Genomic DNA, 26,053 nt, shown 5'->3' on the forward strand with positions numbered 1-26,053 from the left:
GCTGGGAAGATAAGTGAAATATATCTGGTAAAAAGAACAGTTACTGTGACCCTTTGCTTGCCATTTTCTGTATTACAAGCACTGTGGACCAAAAATTGCTACTGCAGCACTTGGCCAGGCAGACTCATCAACAGCCAGCAGACTCACTATGTTTATATCTTAGTTGAACAGACTAACTTGGAGAAAGAACTGATTTGAACCTTTACCTCAAAATGCAAATCAAACCCAAATTTCTTAGGTTGTTAAAACATTTGGTAATCCTTTTTTTTTTTTTTTTCCTTTTTGTCTCTCTGCTTCCTGTTTTTGGCCACAACAAGAAACAGAAATGAACTGAGAGAAAAGCTATCCCCTCCAAACCAGACTGGTTTGGATAAGCAACTTTTGGAATTATCCAATAGAACTTCCCAGACTTTTGATGTTTACCCAAAAGTATACACCCACTTTTCATGCCCGCAGCCACAAACATATGACAATGAATGCACCATAAAATAAAATGTCACTTCTGTCCTTAAAACTCTTTAAAGTTTCTTGCATTCTTTTAATCCATTATTGGAGCCCTTCCTCATCCCAAAGAGATTCCCCCTATTCTTTTTTTCCATTCAGTTTCTTATTTTAAATCCTTTTCAGTCAATAAATGCTCAATTATTTTCCTTTTCCCCTCCAGACAAGAAAAAGAATTAGAAGAAGAAAAAGATCTTTCTATAATGTTTATCCCAGTTGATCCTTTCTTCTTCCTAGGAACAATCTTTTATCTTAATAAAAATGGAAGAAGATTTATAGTCTTACATGAATTTTAGGGCTTTTCTTTTATACTTTTCAATATTTTTCCCTTGCCATTTTCTCTTGAAAATCACTAACTATTTACATTTCCCTCTAATGCTTGTCAAGTAGCACATCATTCCTGTGCTGTCTTAAGGTCTGTAGGGCCCAAAGCACAGGCCCCAGTTTTGAAAGATTCCCACAGCCTAATTTGCACATAAGCCTACAATATTTAAAACTTGTAGGCTCTAAATACTGCCTTCTCTGTTCCAGTCTCTGCTATTTCCTTTTTCTCTGTTTCCTCCATCTCTTTCCCTGTTCTTTTTTTTGAGCATTTGAGCTTCTTAATCTCTTTCCCCTTCTTTTTCCAGGCACTTCCACTGATGGAAACATTTCCCAACTTGTATTCTTCTGAAAAAGATTGAGGAACAGTTTGCAAATTACAGTCTGTTTCACATTGGGAGTGGAGCAACACCACAGTGCTCCAGGCAGTGCTCCAGGAAGGACCGTGGAAGGACTGTGTTCTTTAATTCTTTACAGTTCCCTTATTCTGAGAACGCGTGAGAACTTTTCAACGCCCAGACCCAGAGCCAAAAGTATTCACCTCCGCAGCCCATGCCTATGCTCAGCAATGGTTGTTCTTATGGAAAGTAGTAGAAAAGATACTTCTTAGCTGGAAACTAGAATGAGATATTCGAGTGAACCCCTTATGGATTCTCTTGTGGCTTGTAACCACAGCCCTGAATTGGGGCAGTGCAGAACTGCATCATCTCCAAAGCAACACTGTAAGACCTTGTGCCTCAATGAGCCACAATGCTTTTCTGACCTCCCAGGGGTAGTGGGGAGGTCACTGACTACTAATCCCTTTTCAGGCAGCCATCTAAAATGCAATGAAAAAAAAGCGTCACTTTCCTGTCCTTGCCAATACCTTCAATCTGCTTTTGGGTTGTGAAATTTACCTGGCAATTCAAGCAGAGCTTGATATTCTGTCTCTATCACCTACTTCCAGTGGATATAAGACATTCAGAAAAAAGTTTGGATTGGTGCCTTTGTTGAAGATGCCAACAGAGGTCACTGTCTCCATATTCTTTGTTGCCTTAGCCATAATCTGGACAGTGTAATCTGTCTAATTTTCTTACATACTGTTTTTAAGAGGCATAAATAAGTTGTTTTGCCTTTTGCCAACTAAGCAATATTCAAGATACCCAGTCTTGAAGAAATATGGAAAGCAATACAGTGGTTCTCCCATTTAGCTATCAACAAGTCAGGGAAGGAACTTGATAAATCTGTGGCCTGCATAAAAGTATGGGCAGAATTTGTACTGGAGTCTGTTTGCTGTATGTGCTTTAACAGTTCAGATAAATATGGCACTTCCTCTTCCTTCACCACAAAAGTCCCTTGAAAATGGATCTCTGAAAAAAAATATTTCTAGAAACTTGTTCTTAAACATAAAAAAGATTTTCTTTTCTTCGTGACGGGGAAATTGAGGGATCATGGCATCCTGAAGGTTAGGACAGCTAAACCAGACTAATCCTCACACCAGTCCTGTTGGCAACTCCTTCAGTAGTTTCAGCAGCCAAACTTGGAGCCAGCCAGCAGCACAAAGAAATGCAGCCAGGAAGACAGCTACAGTCCCACATATCAATGCTGGAAAAAATGCATTCTGGAGCTTGGCGTCTATGCTCCGGTGCTTGCCAAGCACACCCTAGGAGTGGCCACACATGTGCTGGCTTTCACAGTGGAGGAGCAGAATGAAAACAGGAGAACTGTGTGAGCCACAGTGCAAGCAGTAAGGAGCACTCTGGCATAGTCAGAATGCTTGAAAATGCTGGCTGTGGACTGTTTCTTTCTTTTAGAAAACAGATGATTTTCCTGAGAAGTCAAAGTGAGGGTGTACACCTTATAACAAATATAGAGAAGGCATCTTCCTTTCTAATTAAATTCCAGGATTCTGGAATTTTCACTTCTGCTAGGTGCTATCAGACATTGTATATTTAGCTTCTCAGTTACAGCGAGTTATTCACCTGGAAATCAGCTGGGATGAAAACGTGTCCCTGAAAATATGTAACATTCAGACAGCATTCCAGCTTCCTGGCGGGCTCCATTAAAATACTGCATGCACACCTATCATGAAAAAGGGATTTGACTTCCGTTTAAGTTTTTATCTATACATGCATTTAAGATCACTGCATTAGATGATTAGCTATTTCAAACCATAAGAGTGGTTGCACTGGTTCAGAGTAAGGATCTGGTGTTCAGTCTGGGCCTGGCGTTCTGTCTCCAGCATTGACCATGAGATGGCGGCATCCATCTGATATTGCTTGTAGAAAATTCTGGCTCAGTGCCCAGATCCATTTTTCCTAGGATTGATCAATAAATCTCTATTGCACACCTCTTTGTATATGTACAATTGCCTGGTAAATCTTTCGCTGCTACTGCAAAATGTGAAAAAAAGAGAAAAAAAGAAAGAAAAAGAAGCAGCAGTCCAAGCAGATTGAAACAGAAAAGGGATAGAGCACTTACAGGAGGAAGCAAATAAGCAAACTAAGTGGATGATGGTGTATTTCATGTGGTGTGGCCTGCCTCTGATATACACATGGCTCTAGACATGTTGAGGAACTTCAAAGTGATGGACTTCACTTACCTGAAACATGTTTATCAAAATAACCCTCGATAGAGAGAGGAAAAGTCTTCCTTTCATTAGAGAGGAAGAGTAAAGTAGATTCATTTGTGAACACCCTTTCTCTTCCATATTGTTTTACAGAGGAAGTAAATAAGGATTTGGTATTCATAGAGAAAGAGAAGTTGAGATAATGCGCAAAAATAGAGCTACCTTTGTGGGAGAGGCTGAATTAATCTGAAGGATCTGGGATGATGAAATCTAAGGAAACTTTTCTGTAGCAGTACCTGAAATAATGTTCAAACTCTTACCTTTAAACAAAAGATTTGAATGCTGGAACTCTTTAAAAAAGGTTGTGATTACATGCCAGAAGGAGAGTGTTTAATCAAGACAAGGACAGCAATGCTGAATATGCTCTGCTTAATGAAGAGATCACTGCCAATGTAGATGCAGTTATCCAAGATATGTACACACGCAAGCCACTGAGCAGTGGTTTTTTGAACTTCAGCCAGGGAGAGTTTGCTCCTAAACCTTGACAGTTCACATAGAGAAGTGGAAGATTAAATAGCAGACAATGCAAAACATTTGACTAATTTATTATGATGTCTTTTCACATCTCTATGTTCAAGAATAATTGAGCATCTGTTGAGCATCTGGTATTTTGCCATGTTAATTTGTCTACTCAGTCTTCAGAAATATCATCCCATGAGAAAGAACAAATAGATACAATTTGCGAGTGTCATTAAAAATAAAGTAAAACATTAACCACATATGGTCTACGGAAGAGTAGGAAGAGAGTAATTATATACGATACTACCCCTCTCCCAGGCTATAACTATTTTCAGTTTAGCTGATTTCCTGAATCTGAAACTCTAACAGAGTTTCTCTGTAAGTAATCCCTAATAGATCTCGCCTTCAAATGCTCGAGGGTACATGTATTTATTGCATCCACAATGTACTTTGGCAAGTAATCCCACAAATCTACTTACCTACTGGGTATCTTTTGACTTCTTAGCACCTTAGAAACCCATTTTCAACTCTCCTCTGGACAAATGTAAATCTGATTTGATTTATCCCAATTCCTGGCTATGCAGTGAGCACATAGGCAGTTCATTATGTGGAAACGAGACCTAACATACTATTCATACATTGCCAGAAATTTACTTTGGTAGAATTGGCTTATTCTGAACGTTGTACTGCTTCATATGATATTATTTACACTTTCCCTATTCTTTTCCCACTCTTGTCCTTTCACTTCTGCTGCCCAGCGTAGCTTCCTTGGGCTTGCTTTATTCTCAGCATTTCTTCCCTCCTTTCTAATCCTGTGCTGCTGAGTGGCCCTGGGTTTCGGTGGTTGTCCCTGCTGACATCTCCACTGTATATTTACTATGGAGTTCTTGTCAAATTGTCAGCCAAGTAGAATAACCAATGACACAGTTATAGCAGGTATTCTTTTACCAATTCTGATTTCTCTTAGAAATTCACTGTTAGAAACACACTAGGAAATAAAAACAACTTTTCTAGATTCTGTATTCTAAAATAACAGACCACTAATTAAATTAATACCACTAACTAAAAAATATTTTCCTAAAATACATGATATACAGGTGGATGGTTGCATGCGGGAAAGTCAGATATCACAAAAACAAATTCCAGATGCTGAGGTCCAGATGTTATGCCTTCTTTTCATCTTCTGTCAATGTATACATATGGCCTCTTTACTCTCAGTCCTCCTCAGTCCTTAGGAACAGACACACAACCTGCAAGAAAGGAGTCATAAGCAGAAGTCTGCAACCAAGCCAGGAGTCAGAAACTCTAGTCAGCTATCAGAAGGCGAGAGTGTATCCAAAATACATTATATTCAGCAGCATCTCCTGAGTTCCCCTTATGGAAAGAAGTGGCTGTACCAGATAGCTGAATTGAGAAACCATCCTGGACTAGTCAGAATTAGTCTTTTTGTTAGATTGGCCAGGATCAGAGGCTACACAATTACATAGTGCTGTCAAAGTTTCAAGTAGCCATGAAATCCATTGAGCAGCTTGAGGAGGCTGTTACGATGTTGATGACCCATCACACGTTATTAAACTGTGTGGGAAACTAGCTCAACTGCTGAAACATCATGGATCACAAGGGCATAATGATGGCTTAGAGCCACAACTTTCACCTTCTCTAAGGAGTTGCAGCTTCTCTGATGCATCTGTAAGAAACATCGCCAGGTGATTTTATCAAGAATATTAGATTTATGGACACTTGTAATCAGGCAACAATGACAACAACTATCCTTTATTACAGAATGAAAAAGTGGGTTTGGAGGTTTTAGGAAGTAAAATGCTGGCAACCTTAGACTTCAGCATTACATGAGGATTACAGAGATGTTGTGCTACAGTCCATGAAGTCCATGACTGGCTTTGCTTCATGTATAAAGGATGTTCAAGGACTAATCACTGTTGTTACTGATTGGTAGAAGTTCTGATAGCAGTTCAAATTGAAAACCTTTGATAGGGTCTATGTAATCTCAGAGAAACAGGTGTTATATCAGACACTCAGACATGCAGTCCAAGAAATGTGACTATTTCCTGGGGCTGAATTTGGTTTTTGCATCAAACTTATTTTCAGTTATTTTGTGGCTGCAGTAAGCTTGACTTTTGTGAACAAAAACATCTCTTTTGTTATGAAATGTTACAAAGTGAACTGTCAGGAATGCAGTGTCACTCCTAGTCTCTCATGGAGTCATAACTACAGACATATGTCAGCGTGCATTTGGTGCAGTATCCTGCAACTCCACCAGGATGAACTCCAAACATATTTTTCTGTCAGCAATGCTATAGGACCAAAGTAAATATTTTTATTATCGGAAATTAAGCCCTTGTATTCATCTAGTGAAATTAAATAGTTCCAGGGATTTAACCTACTGTAATACATTTTTCACTGATACCTGTACTATTAATCAAAAACATGGAGGCAAGCAATATTTCCCTTGAGTGCTGATTTGTGCACTGTCACCTATATATTAATTTTGAGCATCTTAAGAGATAGGTAAACATAGTAAGGATGCATGCTTCAGATACTTTTGTCAAGTACAACATCTGTCTGGGAGATGATATTGAAATGATTACTACCATAACAGGACTGTGTCCGTGTACATCATGTTGTTGAATGTATCCTTACAGGAAATGTGAATCTGCTTTACTATGAAACTATGTAGAAAATGCATATGTTGTTTATCAATAGTATCTGCCTTTAATTGACACCAGTATGTTTAATTGAAAGGACATCTGTTGTCGTATTGCTCCCATAAAGCCACAAGCCTGTCTGGTTTGTCATACTCATAAATGAGCTTCATGTAAGCAGACACTCAAATCTCCACTCATATCTAGGGATGGGCTTTCAAGTTTAGAACAGCATACGCTGTCACTTCTATAATACTTGTCAAAACAGCTATAGAGGCTTTTTATCAAATTACTTTATGTGCAAGTTCAGGAGATTGCTCTACAAATGCCAGTGAGAACATTTCAGTAGAACTGATTACCTCAGCAAAAAGCCAAAACTAATTTTTATTTTCCAGGATATTTCTACAAGACTAATCAAGTTCTTGTTAATCCTCTTGTAAATCCCAAGAGAATTAGTCCTTGACAGCAGACATCAACTCACATTCACGGAATCCGGAGAATTTCTGAAGGCAAGAAATATTAAATAGAGACATACTTCTATTTACTTTACTCAGGCCAATGGGGAAACAGAACATTTTAATCAAGTTGTGAAAGATGGTTGCAAATTGCTGACCTACAAGGAAAATCCAGAAGCTGGTTACTTGTTGTGGGTTAGTGTCAGAGCTATCTAACAGTCCAATCAGTTTTCCCTTATAAACTATTGCATGTGACATATGAAAGATAAATAACATTACTCTGATGTGCAGTACTTTTAAAAAATGTAAGACTGAATTGACATCAAATGTTTTTCATGTATGATAATGACAATAATAATAAGTTGTGATTTACATATCAAAATATCAACAAACAAATGAGAACACATTGATGGGTGGAACACAGATTTTCAGAGAGTTATTTTTGAATGACCTACACATTGGAAAGCAACTTTCAAATTGCTTAGCTAGCAGCATATGATCATTTGATGAGCATAACTTGGGAGTAAATACCACAATTATAAAGAAATACAACTACTTTAAGAGAAAGAAAGAGAAAGCACAGTGCTTTCCCCTTTGTTAAAGGCAGAGGAAAGGCAGTAATTGCAAAAAACAGCCAGTTTCCCTGCCCCTACAAGGTGGAAACTATTGTGTGGACTCTTGTGTGCTGGCAGAAGGCAGGTGGTATTAGATGTGCTTATTCATCAACTTCTCAGACACCTTTCTGGGAATAAAAAATTGTCTGTTGTTAAGTGACAGTAATAGTCTGTCTTGAGTGCTTTATTTTTTTGTGTTCTTCCAACTAGTCTTGGTGAGCATCCATTCTCCACACATAGTCCTGAAAATGCCTAGCAGTGAAAATATGTTCTTGCTTTGTGGTTTCATTGTAAAACTATTTAAGTCTCTGTATCCTGAATACACTTTTCATTAAACATATAGAGTCCAGTACTTAAAATTGTTGGACTATAGCAAATATGATTTAATCGACTTTTTACAATGATAGAGTTGATATGTCTACATTCCAGTTTGCTAAGGAAAATACATTTTAAATTACTAGAAAGTCTGAAGCTTTGTTTTACATTATAAATGACACAGAAGTGTTTTGATGTTAGCAACCAGTCATTTTCAGAATCCACCTGTTGTTTTAGAGTCCTGATGAGTAACATACACTAATACTATTTAAGATTAAGAGTAAGAGGCTTTTCTGTATAGGGTGAAGGAACTAATAAGAAGCCACTGCAGCAATGAGAGGTTTACAAGCAAGAAGAACTGGCCCTAGTTTTAATGCTTTTGGTTTTTGCTTTGGCAGATGACCAGACTGTTTGGATCCAAACATTGCATGGTAGCAATATAAATAAGAGACACATTTTATATCCTGTTCATTCTTAATGGGATTTATATGTGCTTTTTAATACCACTGTACCTTATAAAAATAATGTAGTGTATATAGTGTAGACATACTTTTAGAGTCTTGATGCTTTTGGAGGTTGCTGAACACGTTTAGGTGTTTTAACAATGGGGTCTGGCACAGCATGTCTCACTACAAAGAGCTGTGACAGATTAGTATGAAAAAAGGTGTTATATAGGATTTTGCACTTAATTTTAAAATTCTCCTAGGAAATAAATGCTCTTCCCATATGTTTTGATTAAAACTAAGGCAATTTTAAAAAATATCTGCCTGCTCCGATGTCTGTAAATAATAGAATGCTTGTTTTCTGCCTTCAGGAGAACATCAATATATCGAGCTGACTGAGATGAGACCATGTAAATCTGAAACTAAGTGAATGTAAATTATTTCAAAAAGAGTGTTAGCACCTCTCTGCAGCTGCAATTGTGGTCAGTTACTATTTTAAACTTTCGTATATGTTTACAAGGTAGTATTATGGATTTTGGTTGTTGGCAGATTAGGATTCAACAGCCGGAGAAGATTAAAAGAAGATAAGTAGAAATTACGTTAAAGCTCATAGTTTTCTCTTGTTTGCAAATTGCAAAAATCAAACTGGAGCAAGTGCAATAGTAGTGGAGATATGCAATTACTGGCCTTTACATTATAGTGCAACACTATTAATGTGCTATATTGATTTGAAAATAGTAACTCCAGTAGTTCAAATTGTCTTAGTCCAAGATGAACAATGAAGAAAATGTCAAGTCCAATTAATCTTGCAAGTGAAAATGGTGTGGGTGGTCCCTGTAGGTGCCTGAGCACATGTTTGGCTGGCTACGTCATAGAACCACCAAGCAGTTTGGCCTTAGCTGACAGACTGCTGAAGACAGAATTAGGCTATTGCAGGTCAGAATATGAAGGCATAGTAGCTTGCATAGCCCATGCCTGCATACAAGACATGTGCCAAGGTTATCTATACCTCATGGTCAGAAGAACTACCACAATTCATTTAAAAATGTCTCATGAATAGAATCCTGTCCCTGCACAAATTAAAAGGAAGTTAGTTGTGTTCACTTGGATAGATGTTTTTTCTTTTTTTTTCTTGGCATGAAATAATTGCTTATATATAAAAGTAAATGCCACTGGTCAAAATGGCCTCACTTCTGAAGTGAACCCTCCCGGAAATGTTTCTAGCAGCTGTGTCTGACAACTAAAGGGAGACTGCACAAATTGTGAATGAACATGGTATTGTTTTCCTTCCCTATAAGAAAAAGGATATCTTACCTCTTCTAATTAATATACATAAATTAATTTAAATTGTGGTAAGCATATGAGGCAAAACAACTCTTGTGAGACTATCTTGTTTTTTTGATATATTCTGGGAAATTCCCAAAGAGTGAAACAATCTACCATTTTAAGTAATTTTGATAAAAGTTAAATAGTTATATAAAAAATAGATCAGATAGATAGATCAGATCTTCACTATCACAGCTCAACTGTGGTAGCCTACCAGTGTAGTAGATATTAGGCATGCAAGTCTGGTATGAGGCTCCTTTAGAAATTCACCAGCAGCTAGCAATTTTTGTTTCTATTTGCACATTTATCAATTAGCTGTTGGTACTAGTAATAGGTTATCAGTTAAACAAAGTGATGGACGGTGAAGAGATGGACAGGATAATCTGGTAACATAAGAACAATTTTTCTTCTCTTAACCTCCTATGGCCTGCCCTTCACATCTTGTTCATTCATCATTTGTTTTCAGCCTTTCTCAGTTTCTAGTTCCCTGCAATTTTCCAGGTGAATTTAAGCCTATTGACAATAACCTTTTCTTAGATACCTTTGGTGGATCCCACGGACTGCTAGAGGTGTGACAGCAACCAATAGAAAACCATTCCATAAACATAGAGAATGAAGAAAGGAGGATCTTTGGGAGGAAAAGATATATAGCATTTGCTTTTTACATATGCTAGATGGAGGTTACCTAACTAAGTATTTGGTACAACAGTGTGCTTTAGGTAGATCTGGGTAAACCCAGAAACATCTGTTTCAGTTTTGAGGTATGCAGTCAGCCTCAGGTTTTATAGTATATCATCCCCTTTTACTAAAATTCATTTTTGCTTTGGCACTAGTCTGATGGTGCTAAAACAATATTTTAATTATGTGACTCTCTTGGCACGCACAGCTTTGCTTACCTCAGAAGCACTTTGCCAACATCTTAGCTTTAGTGTAGTACAAAACTTATAAATAATATTGTTCTCCCTTGCTTCTGCTCTCTCATAATAGAACTCTGAGGAGAGACATAAACAGTCTCTGCATGTTTATTAATGTAATATTTAAATGACATAAATATGTTAGTAAACAGAGCTTTTACAATTAACCTGAATCTCTTGTTCTGAACATGGAACAGATTATCTCTGCTTCTATCCCACAGCCCACGCAAAACATGCAAAGTCTTCCAAAAATGTAAAGCGCAAATGTAAAGCACACACAGCCGTAAAAGAGTAATAAAATGTACCAACTTTCTAGCTGGAAGAGCTAAGGATAGCTGGAATGATGTCTTTAACTTAAAGGTCTATTTATAATAATGGCCAATAAAAAACTACAAATGTAATAAATCGCAGAGTCTGTCATTTTCTTTCTAGAGCAGGACCATTGTTTACAGATAGAGTTGGGTCACTGCCAGCCTGTCCTCCCTAAATCAGAACAGGCAAGTGCCTAAGGAAAATCTACCTATTTGGATCCTACAAGTTAGAAAATAAGAGGACGTATTTAATTGTTCTGGTCATCTCCCTGGCTAGTGGGTTCTTTCCTGAAGCTCAGCCTACATCTTCCCCTTTTAGTTACATCCTGTTACTTGTAGTTATGCCCTTATCTATGGCACTAGTGATTCCATGATACTCTTGATACTCACATGCTTCAGCTATTTACAGACACTTCCCATATTTTCTATTTAGTCATCAGTTAATATAATGCCTCTATATCTCATATTTTGTATGTCAGATCTGTCCTCCTAATTCAAGATTTCAGTTCTCTAGATGTTTTTATCTTCTCCCTGTCAATTCCTTAATACCTTTCATCTCGTATGGGCAGAATTGATTCTTCATTCCAAGTGCAGTTATGTTAACTATGTTGAGAGAACATAATCCTCCTTGTTTTGTGGTGTGCTCCCTTCACGTTTGAGGACAAAGACTTCATTGACTAGTTTGATTGTTTCTATTTAAGTATCCATCTAGCACATTGACAAGGTTCTGGGGTGGAGAAATTTCAAGAGAATGAAGAATGGCCTAGGAATATGGAAGGCTGGGGCATGGCAGGTAGACGTAGTGGAAAAATGAGCTGTTGATGTGACAGAGTTTCTAGTACTTACTCTTAGCTAACTATTCCAAAACAAGGGCCTGACCCTGGAAATTGTAACATCAGTGCAGTTGAAATCAAAGCAACATGGTAGTGCAGATTACATTTAATAGTGCTTTCCAGCCTTTGGCATGACAAACTGCAGTGTGCCTACTCCAAAGAATTCCACAAAAACACATGCATGTGATTAAGCTAACATACAATTACATGTTTTCCCACTAAATAGCAACAATACAGCTAGTATTGTATATTGTTCTATACTTGCAAAACTTACTGGCTAGGACTTTCAAAAGCATCCAGTGCTGGCTTAGCTTTGTTGCTATTGAAGTCAAGATAACTTTTACTGGGTACTTTTGAAAATCTCTCCTGCTACCTTCATTTATGTTTGACTATTAGTATATAAGTAATACAGTGGTCTTTTTGTAAAGTCAATGTGAAGCAGATGGCTGGCACTAAAAGGAGGCCAATGTTAAAAATCTGGCCCTAAATCTTAATTAATTCCTACTCTGAGATACTAAATATATTTATTTTTAGACAATATTTTAAAGTGGGGTAGCATGAAGTGGCAAACAGGTACAGTTTCTTTTCTTTTTTGCTCTCCAGGACTAAAGTTGGAGTACAGTGTTGTTGGTAGAATTGTAACAGCTGAAAGAGCAGAACAGCTACACCGACACTGAATGTTCCAACTGCCATGTGTTAGGTGTTATTTAAGTTATAGAGTGCCAGACAGGAGAAAGCCAGACAACAGCTGTACAAGGTTTTTAAGGCCTCACCATGAAGGAAAGGAGCCCTAACAAAACAAAACCAAAAACTTTCCAGTTAATATGATCACAGAATCACAGAAGTTAGATCAGCTTTTCCACTATCCTGTCAGTCGTTGCTCTGGTCTAGTTCTAAATGACTCAAGCAAAGGAGTTTGCCTTAATAAACTATTCCACTGCCTAATAAATTTTTCAGGAAATATTACTTGATGTTTAGATTAAATTCTCTGTTTGATGAATTTCATTATATAACTTCATAGTAACCTCGTAGTAACTGTGTAATTTTTAAAGGATGATCTGCCTCACACTATAATGCAGTGAGCTTTGGTACTTCTGTCTGTTGAATTATAAAGCAGCTCTGAGTGTACAACCCCTTTTAAAATAAGTTATCATAGTATTTTTCATAATGCTGATTCGCTTGAGTAAAATTAATCTAGTAGGTTTTTCAGGAAAATGTTCTTCATAGTGCTTGAGACCTTCATGAGGACTACACAGGTTGTCTGCCTGCTCTTTGCATGCTATAGAAGATGTTACTTGCACACCCTTGTGGTGGCAGGGGTTAGAAAAAGAGATTGTAGTAGCTAAAGCTGCAGATTGATGATGCATATCTAAGGAAAAAGTGTATAAGAATTTACTCCAAAAAGATGTTTTCTTAGGTCACCAATTTCCTTGTCTCAGTCTTTTAATCTTCGATGTATCAATATTTCACAATTCACTTCTTATATTCCTGAAAGTAACAGTCAAACGCTTAACATGCCTTTTGAATGAGATGACTGTTGAGGTTACTATCTATCTGCTACACATAGCTGTGCTTAGATAAACAGGGATGAAAAATTATCACTCTCTGATGCATGTTATGTTCCTGGTGGAACACATCAAAATCTTAACATCTTTGACAGCTTTTGAGAGCTTAATGGCAATCCAAATGCATAGAGCTGTTCCAAGTCACAGATAATGCATGACAACAGGACAGTATAAGAAAATGCATTCTATATCTGGTCTGTGAATAAATGTACACCTTCTTTTAGTCAATTGGCCATCATTAAACTTATTTTGCTTTAAAGTGAAATTTCAGAACAAGTTTTCTAAATTTTGAAGAGGTTATCAGACACCTTCCCACCACCTCCCCATGATGGCAATAATTTTGTTAGTCCAGAGGAACCAATCTACATTTAATACATTTCTTTATATCCTTTCCATACTCTCCATGTAGGAAAATTGACTGCAAGCTAAAAAGCTAACCTGTTGGAATCTCTCCCATTCTTACAACCTCTGCACTCTTGCACAAACACTCTTTCTTTTTCTTCCCCTCTATAAAATTTAATTGTAACATATGTACTGCACAGTTGTAGAAATAAAAAAGAAGTCTGGGAACCCAAGCAAGGAAAATAAGGGAAGTGGTTTCTGAGCAGCAATTACACCAATTGGTTATTTTAAGTACATGGTGAAAATAGAGCAAGCAATCATCAAACTTGATCGAAACGTTCACCCTGGCTCAGAGATATCAAGGTTTCCATCTCCTCTGGAGCCCTGTAACATAAACAATCTCGTACTGATTATTCTGAAGAGGGGGACCATAAAGAAGGGTGCTAATTTTAGCAGTAATGCAGCTATAGTACATTTAACAAGTTCAGCCTAAGAAAACTACACATAAGCCAGTCTTAACACAGAAAACTTCACAAAAATGAAGCAAAGGAGAAAACTCAAAAAGTCCATAATTCAGACACTTACCTAAGTTTAGAGGGGAGCCCAGAAGGCCACATGACTCACAGTCCCTACACAAACTCAGTGATGTTTTACTGACAGTAAAACAGGGCTACTGACAGGATACCAGCCTTAGCAGCGTGTCTAGTGAATGTTCCCACCTGCAGTGTTTTGGGAAAATTAGGCTGCTGTTACATTTTTATAAAGCAGGATTCAGCATATTTGTGTTCTCAGATTTTTATTTCCAAAAGAAATGATTCCTTTTAGGTAAATAATAAAACCACTTTCCTGAAACCTCAACTCATAACCAAAAACGTCCACCATAAAATTTGGTAAAGTATCACATTAGTTTTCATTTGCCCTAATAGCAAGAAATATCTTTAATAAATGTGTGTTAAAAATCTAAATTTCAAAATTCATTCCAGATTCTGGGAAATCTTTGCAAAATAAATAGGAATGACCCCAAATATTCATGATAAATTCTACCTTGGTGATAAAATAATACATCATATCTCAAAGTAAGGAACTTGATTCCTCCACTTACCTTGGTGAGGTACTTTCTTTTGTAAAGCATTATAAGATTTAGATTACATGTTTGTTTGTTTTTTAAATTAGAGAATGGGCTTTATGCAGTTGAGGCAGCTTCTGGAAGAATAACATTTTTTTTGATTTATGAATATGGTGATAAATGGTCAAATTTCAAATAAGAAGAAAGAAAGAGTCTATTAGGAAACTATAAACTAAAAATATATATGTTTCTAAATTATTAAATTATTTCCCTAGGCACAGCTATTACAGAAAAGCAGATGATTACTGCTCTATTAATCTGATAGCTAGAGTAGGTGCAGTAATGTAATGTTTGACCTCTCACTAAATAATAATAAAAACTTTCAAATTTCCCAGATCTATTTGCGAAGAGATTTTGGCTTGAAATCACAGACTTTATATGCCTTGGTTTTGTTCAGATATTAGGGATTTATAATACTCATTCAAAGATAGTGCAACAGGATACATGGGAAAAGATTTCAGTCATTCATTAAATGCAAGATTTTTGGCAGCACATACGCGGAAATATTTATAGACCATCCTAAAAAATAAAACTGTAACAAATTCAGATTAATATTTTTCACAGAGTTTATTGGTCTCCATCTGCGCTTTATGGTGTTGTGTTACATAAGATGCTACATGCTGGAAATACAGAAAATACATAATTGCCTTAATTATACTGAAATGCCAGGACTTCACTTGCATAATATCAGTACTGTTAGTCTTTTCAATAACTTCTTTAATTTCTGGGAAGGACTGGAATATACATTCATACAATGCAGCTTAATAAATTAATTTAAAAATGAATTGAAATCACTTTATTTTTAATTACTCATTCTAGAGCTATATTAATAACAGTGTATTATACATTGTAAATAACATTATTAATACTATTGAACTGCAGTCAAACCATAAAACAAATAAGAAACACACAGGATTAGATTTCTATGTAGACCTAAAATGTCTTTTGGTTCAGTAAAGATGACTCTGCTTCAGGGAGGAATTTTTACCATGATTCCTGACAAGTGATCTTTTCCAAAGAAATGGCATGACGCTGTGCTTTCATGAGCTAATTCATACTATACATAGCATAGACCATACTATTGTTACTATTTGTCTATTATTTTCTCTCCTTCCAATAAAAATTATAACAGTGAAGCATAGCCACAGCATTAATGTGAATGAGAGAACAGACATGTTTGCATTTAGGTTTCAATAGACATCAAAACATAAAGAATCGATAAAAGCTTCTGATATATTAGCCACTAATGCTTTTGTCACAGATTTTCTGGTTTATCTGTTGAGGTCCAGTGACATTCATAGGATGTTGAACATACCTCATGCAGTCAAACTGCAGGAACATGGCAAATGCGTACCAAGCTGGATCAAAAAGAGTATTTTAGTGGCTTCAGAGGAAGACCTAAATGTTATACATTGTAGGGGACGCTGTCATGAAGTCAGAAGACTGTATACAGGCCTCCCTTTTTAATAAAAAGAACAGGTTGTCTAGGTTTCCTCTAATTGTCCATGCCCATATTAAATAAGAATAGTAAGTATTTTTATTGACTTCTTTAATGAAATCCTAAAGCTTTAAACTTTTATTGGTCAAAACTTCCAATTCTGCAAACTTTCCCATTTCTTACTCAGTTACAGCACAAGAATTTTAGTCTCACATATGGAGACAGAAATATAATGGCAGATCCTAACCAGCAGTGTTAACACGTAAGTGGTACCAAAGAAGCTGCAAATACTTTTTTGCCTTTACTGTATAAAAATATAGAATTAATTGTTTTTGCCTATTTGTTTTCAGATAGACTAAAGTCATTAGATTAAATTCCTCAGAATCAAATGGTAGTGACATAAAAATAGCTCCCTGGAGGAAAAATTAAAAGAGATGACCCATGTGTATTCCAGCCAGTCTACACAGTATTCATTAGCAGTGCTAGAGCTGTCAGTAGGTCAGAACAGGTAGTGGAACAGTTTGCCAAAGAACCAGATGCTGTTCTTGGAAAGATATCAACAGTGCCTCATGTGTATGGCCCCGGGCATTGAAAAAAGGGACAAGGGGAAAAAGGATGCCTAGAGCTTTGGTCCTGTTCAGTACTGCAATTCGAATGACAGCACTTGTTAGATAAAACTGGGTCTTTGTTTTCTGATTCTGTGGACCTAAAGGATATTCCACATGGGTTAAGAGACAGAGATTGCATTCTTGGAAGTCTTTGGATTTTGATAAAGTAGGGGAAAATGAGAAATTAACCAGCTGTAACTTAGTTTCTCTGAGTATGGTAACATATCTCCAGCTTTTAAAAATAAAACGTGTCGAAGTGCTGACTCAGTTCAGTAATGATATTAAGCCAAAAAAGCCACATTCAACACCAAGAAAATGCACCCTGGAGTTCTTTTTTTACATTTAACCTTTTTAAAAGGTTAAATCAAACACTACTGGCTGCAAGGTCTGTTCCACTTCCCTCTCTGGGTCATCCTGAATGGATTTCTTTAAACATATTCAAAGAAAGGGCTGATCCATTTAGGGGTCATTTCAGGAAACAGGTTAGAAAAAAAGACAGTATTAAAAAACAGCAACAATAAGTCAAATGTTTCATTAAACATTATGCTCTGTGGTATAAAGCAAAAACTTGGATAATACTAGGATTAAAGAACTGCTCCACTCAAATTTAGAAATTGTGGCTGCTCAAAATAGCTTTCAGATGCAGAATTAATGTATTTAGATAAGCTCTGTACACTTACAGTTACTCGAAAACTTGAGTAAACTCTGCTATGACATAACAGTGTTCACCAATTTTTCTGCATTGCAACTTGTGTATGCATGTGTCATACCCCACAGACTGTTTTTTAACAAATTCTTTTTTCCTGTTTTATGCATATGTATCACAAAGGCTTGCGTCAGGTTTTCTGGGAAAAATTAGGGTATCACTGTCTTGTAATTAGAACAGGAGGAAGCTCTGTATTTGTGGGGCAAGCAGTATAAAGTTTTGCCTCCCCGGATACACTGTACAGCACCCACTTACAACGTGCTGCCAGTATCCTCCATTTCTGATCCATAAAGAGAAGTATTCAGACAGAAAAGGGAAGAGATGCAACATAAATAATACAGTTTGTATACTGAAGTATTTGAAATAGTCTTGTTGCTACAGCAAAATAGTGAGGGTCAGGGCATCTGCAGTTGGTTCAGGAGAAGTGTGGAGCTTATTCAGCAACAGCTGGAGTGAGAGGTCTTTAATGGCTCCTGTCCCTTTCCTGTTGCTTTTTCATGCCACGTGTCCCCTTCTTGCCTTGCCTCAAAACTGGGGCGGGAGTCTCTGGCCATTTTATCTGCTAGTCTGAGGTGCTATGGGCAGCTCGAGGAGAAGGTCTGGCGTACCGGAAGGTTGGTGTGAGAACTGCAAATGGCTTATTTTCCCTTTGCACCACTTGCAGACAGTGCAAAACTCAGTGGTGAACATAGTCAAGGATGTTAACAGTCACTTTCTGACCTTTTTGAAAGAGTACCTGTATTTCTCAGGAGGCCTGATCGCTCTCCCCAACATCCAGGGCTGTTTTGCTGGGTGCCCTCCATTTACTGCCTAGCTGTAGATACCAGTCAGGGGTGGGTAAGAAAATTAACTAAAGTCTCTTTCACAGGTAGGAAGGCAATGCTTGCAGAGAGGCAGCTTAGGCAAAAGAGCTGGTACATGGCAATGTGCTGCTACGCCTACTTGACCATATCACTGGTATGCCTAGCACAGTACTCATGCCCTTGATTTCAGGTGGGGACATGCAAAGCGAGAGGCCCATGGAATGGGCCTCCAGGAAAGTGAAAGGAGTCAGAACTGCTTTTTTCCAGTATAATTTAGAATCCTGTGTGTAATTCTTGTTTGGAGCCCTGAGCTGCTTGGTCTGGTATCCAGACCGGCTCTGCTAATTTAGTAGTCTGTCAAAAGGGAAAAATGCCCCTTCCTTGGTGTAGTGCTGTTCCAGATTGCTTTTCCTTTGAAAGAACACTTCTGAAATGTCTTTACTGAATTATCCTGATAACGGTTTCAAACCCTGTTTTGGCAGAAAGACATCCTACCGTGCAGTGAGCAGTAGGCCATTCCAGTGTAACTGAAGGGGGAAATTTCAATCCTTTTTAATTTATCAAATTATTAAAAAAAAAAAAAAAAGTTTGTTCAGCTGCCCCCACCTGTACTCTGTGCCCAGGTGATGCTGCCTGGTTTCCCTCCTGCACCATGTGGTAGTTGAAATGGCCCCTGCAGGCTGCAGGAAGGTTCCAGAAAGCCGGGTAAGCACCCCTCCTCCCCTCCCCCCAAATGGTACCTCTGTTAGTTAGGCCAGAAAGCCACAATGCTTCAGGCTCCAGGTGTATTTTCTTATTGCAGAGGTCAGCAATTAAGATAACCAAAAATAACTGAGATATGAAGAGAGATTGAAGCTGTTTCCAGTCTTTTGTTGTGCACATGTGTTCTTAAATGGCTCGTGGGGGGGGGGGGGGAGCAAGGCTTCCTCCCCCCCGGGGGCTGCTGATGGGCAGCAGCTGGCCCCAGATGGCAGTTGGGGCAGGTGGTGGCCATTAGACTGAAGAGGAGCAGCAAAACCCTGGCCTCCTCACAGGAGAGAAGTGTAAGGAAAAGGTGGTCAGAGGAGGTAGGTACAGTGTGTTGTGTGTTTTTTCTTTTTAGTTAAATTGTATTGCTATTTTATCTGAGGGGTGTGTGTGTGTGTTTTTTTATTTGTATAAGGCAACAGTGAGGTTCAATACCTTTAAGCAGTGGGAGGGGAAGGCAGTAAGGGGTGGTGGTGGGGAGGATACTTGAACAAAATCAAACTAGTGTGAGTTACCTCTTTTCATTTATGGGACCTTGGTCTGCAATCCTGTTATGAACCTGGTTAGTAAGCTGTGTATCTGTTCAGACTGCTGCTTCTCCTGTGGGAAATTCATTGCTTTAGTTCCTCCTTTCTGCCTGTAGCTAAGATGGGCCCAGGCTGGATTTGCAGTGAGCAGCCAGATTTCTACTCCCATCTTTCTGGATGGGTGGATGACCAGCAAAATTCCCCTGGCTGAGTGCGGGATATCAGTAGCAAGGTGACTTCAGTTGAGTTCTTTTAAGGATTGTTTTAGGTCCTTAGGCTTCTGTAGTGAATGTGCAGTTTGACTGACCCCCTTTTCTGGATGGAAATAAAGCATAACCTTCTATTTTAGAGTATGTGGTAGGACAAACAGTATGCAGTTAAATCTCAGAACTTTTTGAAGTACTAACTCCTCACCTTCCTCTTCTTTTCCTGTTAGCATCTAAACTTGAAAAATAAGGCAACTTAGTTCACTCTATGAATAAAATCTACTTTTTATTTTCTTCTTCTGCCACAATTTCTTATGCTAAACCATTTTATTAAATCAATTTGTAATGAAAGAATAGATCATGTTGAGCTTGAGTATTTATAATGAGACTTATATGAAACAACTGAAATTAATATACAGATTCTTCTAAAGGACACTGGCAGAGTTTCTTTAGTGGTGCCATCTTTGTCATACTTGCATTAAAAATTGTAGCTGAACAATGTCTGGCAAACATCTTATTTTCTCTTCAAATGCCTCAGTGCCTTCTGTAACCAAGAGCGGCAAAATGAAACACTATCTGTGTTCTGCAACTCATTTGGCAAGTGAGGGAATGTCATAAGAAAGATTGAGTAACAATTTTCCATCAAACAATGATTTCCCTGTGCAGTATTTTATTGCATTATGTAGTACATAACCTCAGTAATTAGCTGGAAGCTTATTTTTTCTTCTCCCCCCCCCTTTTTTTTTCTTTCACAGCATGCTGTTTCTGAAAGTTGCAATCAATGGTGATTAAACTCTCAAAAGTTTGATTGGTTGTGTTTTCAATAACTACTTATCATAGTGTAACCTTCCAGTACCCAAACAGATAATAGGCTGTTCCTCTTCTGGCTATGTAGTAACAAATCTTCTGATATTGGTCAAGTCCTGCACTTCTTTGAGCAGCAGATGCTGAGTAAAATGTCAGGGAAATCTCTTTTAGTGGAAGAATGTTTTTATAGATATGAGAGAGATTTACATGTAAATGCTATACTTCCTCGTGGAGAGCTGCCTTCCACTCAAGTTCCACTATGAAACACCTTTTCAGCTTTTTCTCTAATTTTAAGAGAGGTCCATTTTTCTTTCCAGGTCTTAAACTTGCCTTCTATATTCTGAGGTTCAAAACACATCAGAAGTACAGCGCAGTTAATCTCTGCAGAGGCTGGACAACTACTCACAGACCACTAAGCCTGGATGAAGAACTCTGGGGAACTCTGGTAGGCTTCCAGAAAGAGCCCTTTTCTTTTTCTTTTCTTTTCTCCCCTCAAAAGTCTTTGAGGCCTGCCACAAAGAGCCAGGTGTTTCTAAGCAGTATCTTACAAGGACTCTTACACTGACTCTGTAGTAAAGCAAACATTTTCTGTTTATATAGCTATTAATGAATTTCTTTCAATTGCTTCCTTACAAGTGCAAAAACAGAAGCATGATATAATGTCAAGCAAAGTTTTAAAAGATGAGTACAGCTATGATTTTACTTCAAGCACGCAACTCGATGTAATCCATGACTAGGCACAATGGCTGCTTTTTCACTGTTAGCTTCAGCTTTTTAGACTTTTGTCAGTCCCAGTTACAAACAGTGTTTGTGTAATTGCAGATAGTAATGCTTAAGTGCTTGTGCTCTAAGATTTCTTTGAGTCAGCAGTAAGAACTGTCTGTCTTGTGTGGAGGGGGAAAAAAACAGTAAAAGGAGGGGGAAGTGATCATTTTAATTGTGGACTTTGTAACCAGCCTGCCATCTATTCCCTAAAAATAAGTCTCGTAACTCCTAACAAAGAAGATGCTGTATATCTGTTGCTTGTGAAGTAGCTGGAGAGGGTTATGGTTTGTCAGCTTCCCTACCTCTTCCCACAAGTAATTCTCCCAGCCTTTTGGTAGAATATTTGAAAGTCATAACTGATGTATTAAGGGACTGCTACAACTCCATAAAGAAATGGAAAAGCTTAAATTATTATAGGCAGAAGCAATATGAATTGGCTATGACTGGCTTTTGTTTATGCTCCTAGACCATATTTCTTTTGAGGTGTTGTTTTAAATGTTGCATATGCCTTTGCATATCTGTGTTCTGTATGATCATAAAATAAAAAAGGAAGATAGTAACAATGAACAAAATGGAAAAATCTCTTTTAAGTTGTAAAGAGAGAAAGAATCACACCCAAACAGTGTAACTTTTGCATAAAAAAGCTTTTTATATCTCAAAAGGTCAGTAGTACAAACATTTAAAAAATAATAATAATATAGTCTTGAAATGGAAAGTGGATGGGGTGTTAGTGATTTAAGTGGAACGTGAGAGAAGTATTCCCAAAAACTGATTCCGATGTTGCTGATGTCAATGTAAGTCAAAAGTACTCCTATTGAAGTCAATATCTCTGTAATGTCTGCATGAAATCAGAATTTGGTATGTTCCCTACATGTAGAAAGAAGAGGGACTTGGCTTTTGGTGGTGGGTGTCTTTTTTTTTTTTTTTTTTTTTAATGGTAGTTTGCCAGACAAACAGCACTATTCTTCTGTCCTCTTTTAACAAAATGAGAGCTGTAGCTAAGTGAAAGGGATTGTCTGAAGTTGTGTTGTGTTTTTTTTTAATCACCAAACGTGATTAAATTAAAAAATAGAATTTGTCTAGTCATACATACTGAATTCTTGCTCTAACAAGTTTGACATATAAGTAAAATCTACAACTTCTGTGTGCCTAAGAAAAAAAACATTTCTATTCACAAGGAAGATAAAGTTATGTATGGCAACAGTGCTATAATAAAATGTCCTATCCTTAAAAAGGGCACTCCTACTAGTGGAATAACAGTACCAACCAATCTGTTGGGTTTTTTTATTTTCCAAACATGTATGCAGTTTTGAAAATTGTATAATAAATTTTTATCTTGGATTCTTAAGAATGGAATATTTTTTTGCCCACTTGCAAAAAGTCATAGTTGTTGGTAGAGTCTTTACTGTTTAGAAAGCTGTAGGTGGGATAAAATGTGAACAAAGAGGTATTCTGCCTTATTAGTTGACATAACAGTAGGGGGGAAAACCAGTCAAGACAAACAGAGACTTGGCTACTAGGAGATACTGCCTTGATTTTTCCACCGTGCCTCTCTTCTTCCTTTGGACCATTTCTCCAACATCATGCTGTCTCAGCATAGGTAAGGCAAGTTATCCTTACTGTGAGTCAAGCTAGATTTCATTTATTCTGAAGTTTTGTTGCTCTGGCAGAGTGGGTTTATCTCCTGGTTTAATTATGGAATCAAAAACTAAAATTAAAAAACTTGGAAGAAAGAAGGAAGTTGTAAGAGAGCAGAATATCTCACGTAGGAAACATCTCAATGCTCTCGGTTGGCTAAGTCTGAGTAGCAAAGTCTAATGTATTCTTCTTACTTGTTGAGCAGTATTTGCGTGAGCTCGTCACCCTTTTGAACTAACTTGATACACTCCAAGCAATGAAAAATGTCAGATATTAAATTCTGTTTTGTCACAGCTGTATACTTTTGGAGTATCTCCAGTGAAGCTTTTAAAATTACTCCAGTTAATGTTTGGAGCAAACCTTGGTTTCACTTTAAAAGCGATATTGGAAAGGCAATACAAAATCTGATTGGTATGTACTATTACTGTATTGCCACTGGAATGTCAAGCACCCTGAAGCAGAACAGGTAGTATGGAAATGGTATTTAATGGCAATGATCATCTATGAAGCAACAAGCTACCCTCTTTTTTGAGAGATGCATATTGTTTTATAAACATTGACAAAGCCCTTCAATTAGCAGCAAGAACTAGTGACGGGTGTTTTGCAAATTAACCCTTGTTTCTACATAACTGGATGAAAAAGTTAATGAAAAGAATGAAAGATCACATTTAATAAAACTGATGCCACCATTTTACGAACCAGGAAAAATTTGGTGTTAGGTACTGTTGTTGCTATTTTTATAGGGTGGCCATTATGTGATAAATATGCTATAAAAAGATAAGGGTGGTTCCTCCCCCCTGCCTTGTCCACGGCTGAGTTGACCCTACAGTTAACTCGAGACAAAGCTGATAAAAGAGTATAGGAGCTATATTGTCATACTTGAACAACATGAACAACATGGAAAAGTCACAGTCTACCTCATAATATTTTCATATTCTGTTCCCAGAGGTTGCTATTTAATTGAATTATAGTCTTGTTTTCTGGCCTAGGATATGGAAGAAACACTGTGTTCACTGGCTACCCTCTGAGTATAATGGAACCTGTGGAATGAGAACAACCATGTGGAATAAAAGGTTAGCAGTATAATTCTTTGCTAGAATTTAATTATGATTTTTAAACAATTGCATCAAAACACTTTTCTGCATGATGAAAAAAGGTGTTGATTACATTTCTGAGTATGCAAAAGGCTGGTAGACAAATGAGAGAAGTTCAGTCTCCTCTCCAAGGTAAAAAGAAAGGGGCTTAAATTGGGAATGTCAAGATTAAGCATGAGGAATAACTTTCTACTGTTTAAAAAAAAAAAGGGGGGGGAGTGGAAGGGCAGGAGAGAAAGAACCACTGCAATATATTGCTTGAATCTCTGTGGATGGATGAGATGAGACTTTTCTGAGAATGTATTTCCAAAATACCTATTACGTTTTTAAAAGAATAAAAAACCAGTTTGTTTCTTTTGTTTAATAAGTAAGTGATAACAATAATCTAATATCTGACTGTAGCACCTCACCTTGCCACCCTGGCTATGTTTAGTAGTTAGTACACAAACGGTGCTTATTACAGCAGGAGCTTGAGGGGGAAAAACGATAGTGCAAGATTCTTCAGAACAATTCTTGGTTATTAATCAAGAATTATTAAAAAAAAAAAAATTGAACAGAAGTTGGGGCAGGAGAGTACGCATTCCAGTTTACCATTCCGTTAGTCTTTTTCTATTGTTATCCTAGTAATTAACTAAATGTATGACACTAACATTTGTTTGATATTTGTGTGCAACTGAGTTGGATCTAAAATAATATCTTCCTCTGCAGTAAATATCCTAATTGCTCTGTATGAGTTCAGTCTCCTTAAGCACAGCAAAGAATTGAAGTAGGTCCTCTATGTCATTCAGTATTTGAGATTAGCATGCTTGTTCAGGAAGCAGATTGGCAACAGTGGCCTTTCTCTGTATTGGTAGAAAGAGGACGTGATCCTTGCTTTCTTTTTAAATGAGAAGCATGATAAAGCAGGAAGATACCGTACTGCAACCTCACCTGAATTCAGATAGAGGGGGGAGAGATCTCTGTTGTCTTCTCCCTCTAACCCCTGCAGCATTTCCTGTAAGCAATGTTAGAAGGCTTTTTATCTGACATTCAAGTTGACGTGCATCCCATTCTGAGGTTCTTAACTTTTCCTGTATGCTGAGTGAGACCTGAGCACTTGTTGGCAGGGTTATGAGTTCTAATGCAGCACCAAAGCAGCTATAAATTGAGATCCAGCTCTTTTTCTGGATTAGTATTCAAACCATTCTGCAGAACAGTCTTGCTCATGTTCTCTGTGACTCCATGAATTAGTACAAAAAGGAATAGTCAGCAGACTGACTAATAGAAGTGTTTGTAAATCACTGTGGCATTTATCTCCTTTGTGAATTTAACCTTTGTGGCTTTGTGCAATTGCAATATGTAAAACTTGACTGAGATGCTAATGTACAATCTGATGTGCTGGGCCAGCAGGGCCAACACTGATTTTCTTAGATATTCTCATGACTATTGTGATGTATGCATTGGCTACATAAGCACGTAGAAGGAAATGATGGAACATACTGTTTAAAAGCTACTATCAATGAAGCTGTGTTTTCCACTGAAGTCAATAATAGCTCTGATTTAGTTTGGCTTACCTATTCTGTGGAGTTTTTCTGTAAAAGCAAGTGGCAAATCCACTAAGCAGAAAACAAGGGAAGAATTCTGTTTGTGAGAACATACAGGCTAAGCAATTTTAGAATCAAAATGCATGCCCTAGGGGTATAATGTTCCTAGTTGGATGCTCTGAAAACTATTGTTAAAATTCCAAGCTATTTAAAAGTATTCAAGCCAGAAAATGAAGACTTATACAAGTCTTTGACTATTATAGACTCCAAAGCTTCCCATGTTATTTTGCTTTTATGCTGGTCTCTAGAGAACCAGTAGGCTACATAATGGTTGCAAACCTAATTGCTAGTTGTGAACTGGACTCCTTATTTTTCATAGTGTAACCTGACTACAATAT

Source organism: Apteryx mantelli, chromosome Z (genome assembly GCF_036417845.1).
Source record: "Apteryx mantelli isolate bAptMan1 chromosome Z, bAptMan1.hap1, whole genome shotgun sequence".
Classification (NCBI taxonomy): domain Eukaryota; kingdom Metazoa; phylum Chordata; class Aves; order Apterygiformes; family Apterygidae; genus Apteryx; species Apteryx mantelli.